Source organism: Schistocerca nitens, chromosome 11, assembly GCF_023898315.1.
Source record: "Schistocerca nitens isolate TAMUIC-IGC-003100 chromosome 11, iqSchNite1.1, whole genome shotgun sequence".
Classification (NCBI taxonomy): Eukaryota; Metazoa; Arthropoda; class Insecta; order Orthoptera; family Acrididae; genus Schistocerca; species Schistocerca nitens.
In genome coordinates, this window is record NC_064624.1 from 197,184,073 (window position 1) to 197,192,923 (window position 8,851).

Below are 8,851 nucleotides of genomic sequence, written 5' to 3' on the forward strand. Positions count from 1 at the left end.
CAGCGATGTCGGAGATTTGATGTTTTACTGGATTCCTTACGTTCAGCGTACACTCGTGAAATAGATGTACGGGAAAATCCCCACTTTATCTCTCTCTCGGAGATGCTGTGTCCCATCGCTCGTGCGCCTACTGTAACTCCACGTTCAAATTTACTTAAATCTTGATAACCTGCCATTTTACCAGCAGTAACCGATCTAACAACTGCGCCAGACACTTGTTGTCTTATATAGCTGTCGCCGGCCGCAGCGCCGTATTCTGCCTGTTATAGATATATCTGTATTTTGCGAGGTGCATTCAAGTTCTAATGCCTCCGATTTTTTTTCTAATTAACTACTCACCCGAAATCGATGAAACTGGCGTTATTTCTCGACGTAATCGCCCTGCAGACGTACACATTTTTCACAACACTGACGCCAAGATTCCATGGCAGCGGCGAAGGGTTCCTTAGGAGACTGTTTTGACCACTGGAAAATCGCTGAGGCAATAGCAGCACGGCTGGTGAATGTGCGGCCACGGAGAGTGTCTTTCATTGTTGGAAAAAGCCAAAAGTCACTAGGAGCCAGGTCGGGTGAGTAGGGAGCATGAGGAATCACTTCAAAGTTGTTATCACGAAGAAACTGTTGCGTAACGTTAGCTCGATGTGCGGGTGCGTTGTCTCAGTGAAACAGCACACGCGCAGCCCTTCCCGGACATTTTTGTTGCAGTGCAGGAAGGAATTTGTTCTTCAAAACATTTTCGTACGATGCACCTGTTACCGTAGCGCCCTTTGCAACGCAATGGATAAGGATTACGCCCTCGCTGTCCCAGAACACGGACACCATTTTTTCAGCACTGGCGATTACCCGAAATTTTTTTTGTGGCGGTGAATCTGTGTGCTTCCATTGAGCTGACTGGCGCTTTGGTTCCAGATTGAAAAATGGCATTCACGTCTCATCCATTGTCACAACCGACGAAAAGAAAGTCCCATCCGTGCTGTTGTTGCGCGTCAACATTGCTCGGCAACATGCCACACGGGCAGCCGTGTGGTCGTCCGTCAGCATTCGTGGCACCAACCTGGATGACACTTTTCGCATTTTCAGGTCGTCGTGCAGGATTGTGTGCACAGAACCCACAGAAATGCCAACTCTGGAGGCGAACTGTTCGACAGTCATTCGGCGATCCCCCAAAACAATTCTCTCCACTTTCTCGATCGTGTCGTGAGACCGGCTCGTGCGAGCCCGAGGTTGTTTCGGTTTGTTGTCACACGATATTCTGCCTCCATTAAACTGTCGCACCCACGAACGCACTTTCGACACATCCGTAACTCCGTCGCCACCTGTCTCCTTCAACTGTCGATGAATTTCAATTGGTTTCACACCACGGAAATTCAGAAAACGATGATTGCATGCTGTTCAGGTAAGGAAAACGTCGCCATTTTAAGTATTTAAAACAGTTCTCATTCTCGGTGCTGGCGGTAAAATTCCATCTGCCGTACGGTGCTGCCATCTCTGGGACGTATTGACAATGAAGGTGGTCTCATTTTAAAACAATGCGCATGTTTCTATCTCTTTCCAGTCCGGAGAAAAAAAATCGGAGGCCTTAGAGCTTGAATGCACCTCGTAATACGCATGCCTGTATCTGTTTCATTGGCGCTTCAGAGCAGCAAAGGAGGAGTTGTGTCACATGAGCGAAACTAAGTCTTATGAAAACACTCTTAATCGCGTTTTTTTATTTATTTAGTGCGGACCGGTTTCAGCCCATCTTCAGGGCCAACATACGGCTGACTGGTGGCGCCGTCACTTCTACCAAGTCTCCTGCCACTCCTCGGTAGAAGTGACGTCACCAGCAGTCGACCATAATTTCGCCCTGAAGATGCCCCTGCGATGAGCTTCGTGCTGACTTAAGCAGAGGTCAAAGATAATGTTTGACCTCTGCTTAAGTCAGCATTACTACTCAGAGCACATATTCGTTGAAAGCAGCAATGATGGGTGTTAATCAGTTGAAATCGATTTGCGAAACTGAATAAATGAAACATGATTTTGCGACTGGTGGCTGCTTATTTCGTAATTTTAAAAATAAAATGGGTCCAGGTAACTGGACAAACAGCTTAATGTTCCTCGACGTTCAGTTAACCTTACAAGAGATTTAAGCCAATACACACAATGTGATCAAAAGCATCCGGACACCTGGCTGAAAATGACTTACAAGTTCGTGGGGCCCTCCATCGGTAATGCTAGAATTCAGTATGGTGCTGGCCCACCCTTACCCTTAATGACAGCTCCCATTCTCGCAGGCTTACGTTCAATCAGGTGTGAAAGGTTTCTTGGGGAATGGCAGCCCATTCTTCACGGAGTGCTGCACTGAGGAGAGGTATCAATGTCGGTCGGTGAGGGCTGGCACGAAGTCGGCGTTCCAAAACATCCCAAAGGTGTTCTATAGGATTCAGGTCAGGACTCTGTGCAGGCCAGTCCATTACAGGGGTGTTACTGTCGTGTAACCACTCCGCCACAGGCCGTGCATTACGAAAAGGTGCTCGGTCGTGTTGAAAGATGCAATCGCCATCCCAGAATTGCTCTTCAACAGTGGGAAGCAAGAATGTGCTCAAAACACCAATGTAGGCCTGTGCTGTGATAGTGACAAGCAAAACAACAAGGGCAGCAAGCCCCCTCCATGAAAAACACGACCACACCATAACACCACCGCCTCCGAATTTTACTGTTGGCACTACACACGCTGGCTGATGACGTTCACCGGGAATTCGCCATACCCACGCCCTGCCATCAGATCGCCACATTATGCACTGTGATTCGTCACTGCACACAACGTTTTTCCACTGTTCAATGTTTACGCTCCTTAAATCAAGCGAGGCGTCGTTTGGCATTTACCGGCGTGGTGTGTGGCTTATGACCAGCCGGTGGACCTCGAAATCCAAGTTTCCTAACCTCCCGCGTCACTTTCAGAGTACTTCGGATCCTGATGCAGTTTGGACTTCCTGTGTGACAGTCTGGATAGATGTCTACCTATTACACATTACGACCCTCTTCAACTGTCGGCGGTCTCTGTCAGTCAACAGACGAGGTCGGCCTGTACGCTTTTGTGCTGTACGTGTCCCTTCACGTTTGCATTTCACTATCACATCGCAAACAGTGGACTTAGGGATGTTTAGAAGTGTGGAAATCTCGCGTACAGACGTGTGACACCCAATCACCTGACCACGTTCGAAGTCCGTGAGTTCCGCGGAGCGCCCCATTCTGCTCTGGCTCTTAGCACTATGGGACTCAACTGCTGTGGTCATCAGTCCCCTAGAACTTAGAACTACTTAAACCTAACTAACCTAAGGACATCACACAACACCCAGCCATCACGAGGCAGAGAAAATCCCTGACCCCGCCGGGAATCGAACCCGGGTACCCGGGCGTGGGAAGCGAGAACGCTACCGCACGACCACGAGATGCGGGCCATTCTGCTCTCTCACGATGTCTAATGACTACTGAGGTCGCTGATATGGAGTACCTGGCGGTAGGTGGCAGCACAATGCACCTGATATGAATAATTTTGGAGGTGTCCGGATACTTTAGCTCACATAGTGTATTGCCTACATCGTGTATTCAGTCACTGAAGTTTTAGTACACCTCATACAAAGATCGAGATTATGCTATTTTTAAGTAAACCGCCATGCATTTCGCATAATAGTTGTAAATGGTCGTGTGTTAAAGCAAGTTTCTACTTTTGACTTAAATCGCGGCGTAAGCTACCAGCTGGGAAAATGAATTAGGGAGTTGACTGAATAGACAGCGAAACGCCAAAGAAACAGGCATGCTTACTCAAATACAGAGATATGTTGACAGGCAGAATACGGCGGTGCGGTCGGCAGCGCCTATATAAGACAACAAGTGTCTGGCGCAGTTTTTAGATCGGTTACTGCCGCTACAATGGCAGGTTATCAAGATTTAAGTGAATTTGAGCGTGGAGCTACAGTCGGCGCACGAGCGATGTGATACAGCATCTAGGAGGTAGCGACGAAGTCGGGATTTTCCCGTACGACCGTTTCGCGAGTGAACCGCGAAAATCAGAAAACCGGTAAAACGTCAAATCTCCGACACTGCTGCGGCCGGGAAAAGATCCTGCAAGAACGGGACCGACGACGACTGAAGAGAAACGTTCAACGTGACAGAAGGGCAACCCTTCCGCAAATTGCTGCAGATTTGGATTCTGGACCATCAAGAAGCGTCAGCGTGCGAATTATTCGGCGAAACAGCGATATGGGCTTTCGGAGCCGAAGGCCCACTCGTTTACCCCTGATGACTGCACGACGCAAAGCTTTGCGTCTCGCCAGGGTCTGTCAACACTGACATTGCATTGTTGATGATTGGAAACATGTCCCCTGGTCGGACAAGTTGAAAGGTGGCTACACTGAGCCACAGCGCCAGAGATCGCGCTAGAGAGCATTGTTCCGCCGCCTCCACTGGCAGTGATTATTGAGATGTCGTAGCGGCAGTGCTTGGGGAGAGCTCGTGGTAGTCAGTGCTTGTTAAGAACTCGTAGCAGAGAGTGTTTGTTGAGATGTGCTAGTAGAGAGTGCTTGCTGAGATGTGATACTGAAAAGTTCTTGTTAAGATGTGGTAATAGCGAGTCGGTGTGGAGATATATTGTAATGATTAGAGTGATTTTGGTCAATATATGAAGGTAACGAAACTTGATTTATTTTTCATTATTTAATGTCGTAAATAATGCTTCATTACAGGTTCAGTCAACAAAGCATCTGGCTTGTGTTCTGGGATTAGAGTGTAATTCTGGTTCTCTTGAGTAATTGTGGTATTTTTATTTTCTTTAATTAATTCAGTATAAATGATATTTAAAATTTCTTGTGTTATTGAAGAAGAACCGTGCCAGATGCGTACGTTGAGTCATACTTCCACACACAGAACAGTTACACTTGTGCTTTGGTTTCGTAGGTTTTATAGTTGCTGGGGACTTAATTAATTAATTGTGTTAATGAAAATTTCCATTTCATTCTTTGTTATTGTTCTATGCAGTCAGATAGCGTAATAATACTAGTCAGGGCCAACCGTTTACGAGACTTCGTAATCGAACAGACAGCTACTGAAGCAAAAAATTAAAATTATTTTCATCATATTTTAATTAAGCCCCCATGCAAAGTATCGTTTGAAATTGTAGAATTGTTGGTAGAAAATCCGAAGAAATTCTGGTCGTATGTAAAGTACACAAGCGGCAAGACGCAGTCAATACCTTCGCTGCGCAGTGCCGATGGTACTGTTACCGACGACTGTGCCGCTAAAGCGGAGTTATTGAACGCAGTTTTCCGAAATTCCTTCACCAGGGAAGACGAATCGAATATTCCAGAATTTGAAACACGAGCAGCTGCTAGCGTGAGTTTCTTAGAAGTAGATACCTTAGGGGTTGCGAAGCAACTCAAATCGCTTGATACGGGCAAGTCTTCAGGTGCAGATTGTATACCGATTAGGTTCCTTTCAGATTACGCTGATACAATAGCTCCCTACTTAGCAATCATATACAACCGCTCGGTCACCGATAGATCTGTACCTACAGATTGGAAAATTGCGCAGGTCGCATCAGTGTTTAAGAAGCAGTAATCCATCAAAGTACAGACCTATATCATTGACGTCGGTTTGCAGTAGGGTTTTGGAGCATATACTGTATTCAAACATTATGAATCACCTCGAAGGGAACGATCTATTGATGCGTAATCAGCACGGTTTCAGAAAACATCATTCTTGTACAACGCACGAAGTAATGGCCGCTATCGACAGGGGATCTCAAGTTGATTCCGTATTTCTACATTTCCGGAAAGGTTTTGACACCGTTCCTCACAAGGGCTTCTAATCAAGCTGCGGGCCAGTTGTGCGACTGGATTCGTGATTTCCTGTCAGGAAGGTCGCAGTTCGTAGTAATAGACGGCAAATCACCGAGTAAAACTGAAGTGATATCAGGTGTTCCCCAGGGAAGCATCCTGGGACCTCTGCTGTTCCTGATCTATATAAATGACCTGGGTGACAATCTGAGCAGTTCTCTTAGGTTGTTCGCAGATGATGCTGTAGTTCACCGTCTAGTAAGGTCATCCGAAGAGCAATATCAGTTGCAAAGCGATTTAGAAAAAGATTGCTGTATCGTGTGGCAGGTGGCAGTTGACGCTAAATGTCGAAAAGTGTGAGGTGATCCACACGAGTTCCAAATGAAATCCGTTGGAATTCGATTACTGGATAAATAGTACAATTCTCAAGGTTGTCAATTCAACTAAGTACCTGGGTGTTAAAATTACGAACAACTTCAGTTGGAAAGACCACATAGATAATATTGTGGGGAAGGCGAGCCAAAGGTTTCGTTTCATTGGCAGGACACTTGGAAGATGCAACAACTCCACTAAAGAGACAGCTTACACTACACTCGTTCGTCCTGTGTTAGAATACTGCTGCGCAGTGTGGGATCCTTACCAGGTGGGATTGACGGAGGACATCGAAAGGGTGCGAAAAAGGGCAGCTCGTTTTTTATTATCACGTAATTGGGGAGAGAGTGTGGCAGATACGATACGCGAGTTGGGATGGAAGTCATTAAAGCAAAGACGTTTTTCGTCGCGGCGAGGTCTATTTACGTAATTTCAGTCACCAACTTTCTCTTCCGAGTGCGAAAATATTTTGTCGAGCCCAACCTACATAGGAATGATCATCAAAATAAAATAAGAGAAATCAGAGCTCGAACAGAAAGGTTTAGGTGTTCGTTTTTCCCGCGCGCTGTTCGGGAGTGGAACGGTAGAGAGATAGTATGATTGTGGTTCGACGAACCCTCTGCCAAGCACTTAAATGTGAATTTCAGAGTAGTCATGTAGATGTAGATGTAGATGTCCAAAAAATGTAAACACTCTCTGGTAGTCAATATTAATGGAATACCGACACTGGACTGTTTGTGACTCGGAACATGTTGTCTGGTCTCGGCCGAGTCTCGTTTCAAATTGTATCGAGCTGATGGACGTGTACGTGTATGGAGACAGCCTCACGAATTCGTGGGCCCTGCGTGTCACAAGGAGACTGTTCAAGCTGGTGGAGGCTCTATAATGGTGTGGGGCGTGTGTAGTAGGATTGATACGGGACCCCTGATACGTCTAGATACGAGTCTGACAGGTGACACGTACGTAAGCATCCTTTCTGATCACCTGCATCCATTCATGTCCACTGTGCATTCAGACGGACTTGGCTAATTCCAACAGGACAATGCGACACCCACACGTCCAGAATTACTACAGAGTGGCTCCTAGAACACTCTTCCGAGTTTAAACACTTCCGCTGGCCACCAAACTCACCAGACATGAACATTGTTGAGCATATCTGGGATGCCTTGCAACATGCTGTTCAGAGGAGATCTCCACCCCCTCGTACTCTCACGGATTTATGGACAGCCCTGCAGGATTCATGGCGTCAGTTCCCTCCAGCACTGCTTCAGACATTAGTCGAGTCCACGCCACGTCGTGTTGCAGCGCCTCTGCGTGTTGGCGGGAGCTCTGCACGATAACAGGCAGGTGTACCAGTTTCTTTGCCTCTTCAGTGTATATCACGTGATGTACACAGACAACAGGGTAACAAAGTGCGGAAAGAAACGAATATAAAATTTTTGTGAAGTACTGACTCCACCAGCTTTCACACGCGGCTTAGAATGGCACAGAGAAAGATGAAACGCGCATAAAAGCCACTGAAAGATGTTGATCTCGCAGGTTGAGGCAAGAAATTTGTGGACGCTAGAGATCAGTCGGCGTGTTACCAGCGGCCTCCAATAAGTATTGTAAAACATTTTTTTTCCTGAAAACGAGGTGGTTAAGTCAAGCTTCCAATATACCATACTACGCACTCCGTCTTCAGGCCACAAGTGGCCCATTGGGACCATCCGACCGCCGTGTCATCCTCACTGAGGATGCGGATAGGAGGGGCGTGTGGTCAGCACACCGCTCTCCCTGTCGTTATGGTGGTTTTCTTTGACCAGAGCCGCTACTGTTCGGTCGAGTAGCTCCTCAATTGGCATCACGAGGCTGAGTGCACCTCGAAAAATGGCAACAGCGCATGACGGCCCAGATGGTCACCCATCCAAGTGCCGGCCACGCCCGACAGCGCTTAACTTCGGTGATCCGACGGGAACCGGTGTATCCACTGCGGCAAGCCCGTTGCCTATACCACATTATGCTACAAAACCCTGAATTTTTTTAACACGATCTTCGTTCAATGCAATGGCCTTGCGTGACCTCACTGGGAGGGTCTGTAAGCCTGCATGGTACCAGTCTACTGGTCGACGTTGCAGCGAACCTCTCGCTGCATCACAGATGGTGCTCTTTATGGTCTTCTGTCGTGTGTCGAGGAATCAGCCAGCGCACACCTTTGAGTACTCCAGGTGGCATGCGATTCAGCCGGCAGTACCGACAGAGACGTCCATTTGAGAACCGAGGACTCTGATTGTGATCCATCGATCACCTCGAACGAGAGTGTCCGCACGTTCGACCACTGTAGGGGTCAGAGCTGTGTGCGGTCGGCCGAGACGCGGGAAATCGGACAGGTTCTGCGCGATCTTGTTGCGATGGTGACAGTCGGTCCGCCCAACGACTCACCGTGCTTTTGTTCACTGCCAGTTCTCCGTGGACATTCGGCAAGCGCCTAAAAAAATGTGCGATACTCTTGTTTTCCTCCAAAAGAAACTCAGTGACAGCTCAGTGCTGGAAATCTGACAGGTTTTGCGCGATCTTGTTGCGATGGCGACAGTCGGTTCGCCCAACGACTCACCTTGCTTTTGTTCACTGCCAGGTGTCGTTAGACATTCGGCAAGCGCCTAAAAATATGTGCAATACTATGGTTT

The 8,851-nt window shown here is 47.4% G+C and overlaps 1 pseudogene; it reads right to left on the minus strand.

Annotated features, from left to right (window-relative positions):
* Window positions 1-8,055: 8,055 nt before the first annotated feature.
* On the minus strand, window positions 8,056-8,173 carry LOC126214032 (5S ribosomal RNA; annotated as a pseudogene).
* Between the last annotated feature and the right edge of the window lie 678 nt (window positions 8,174-8,851).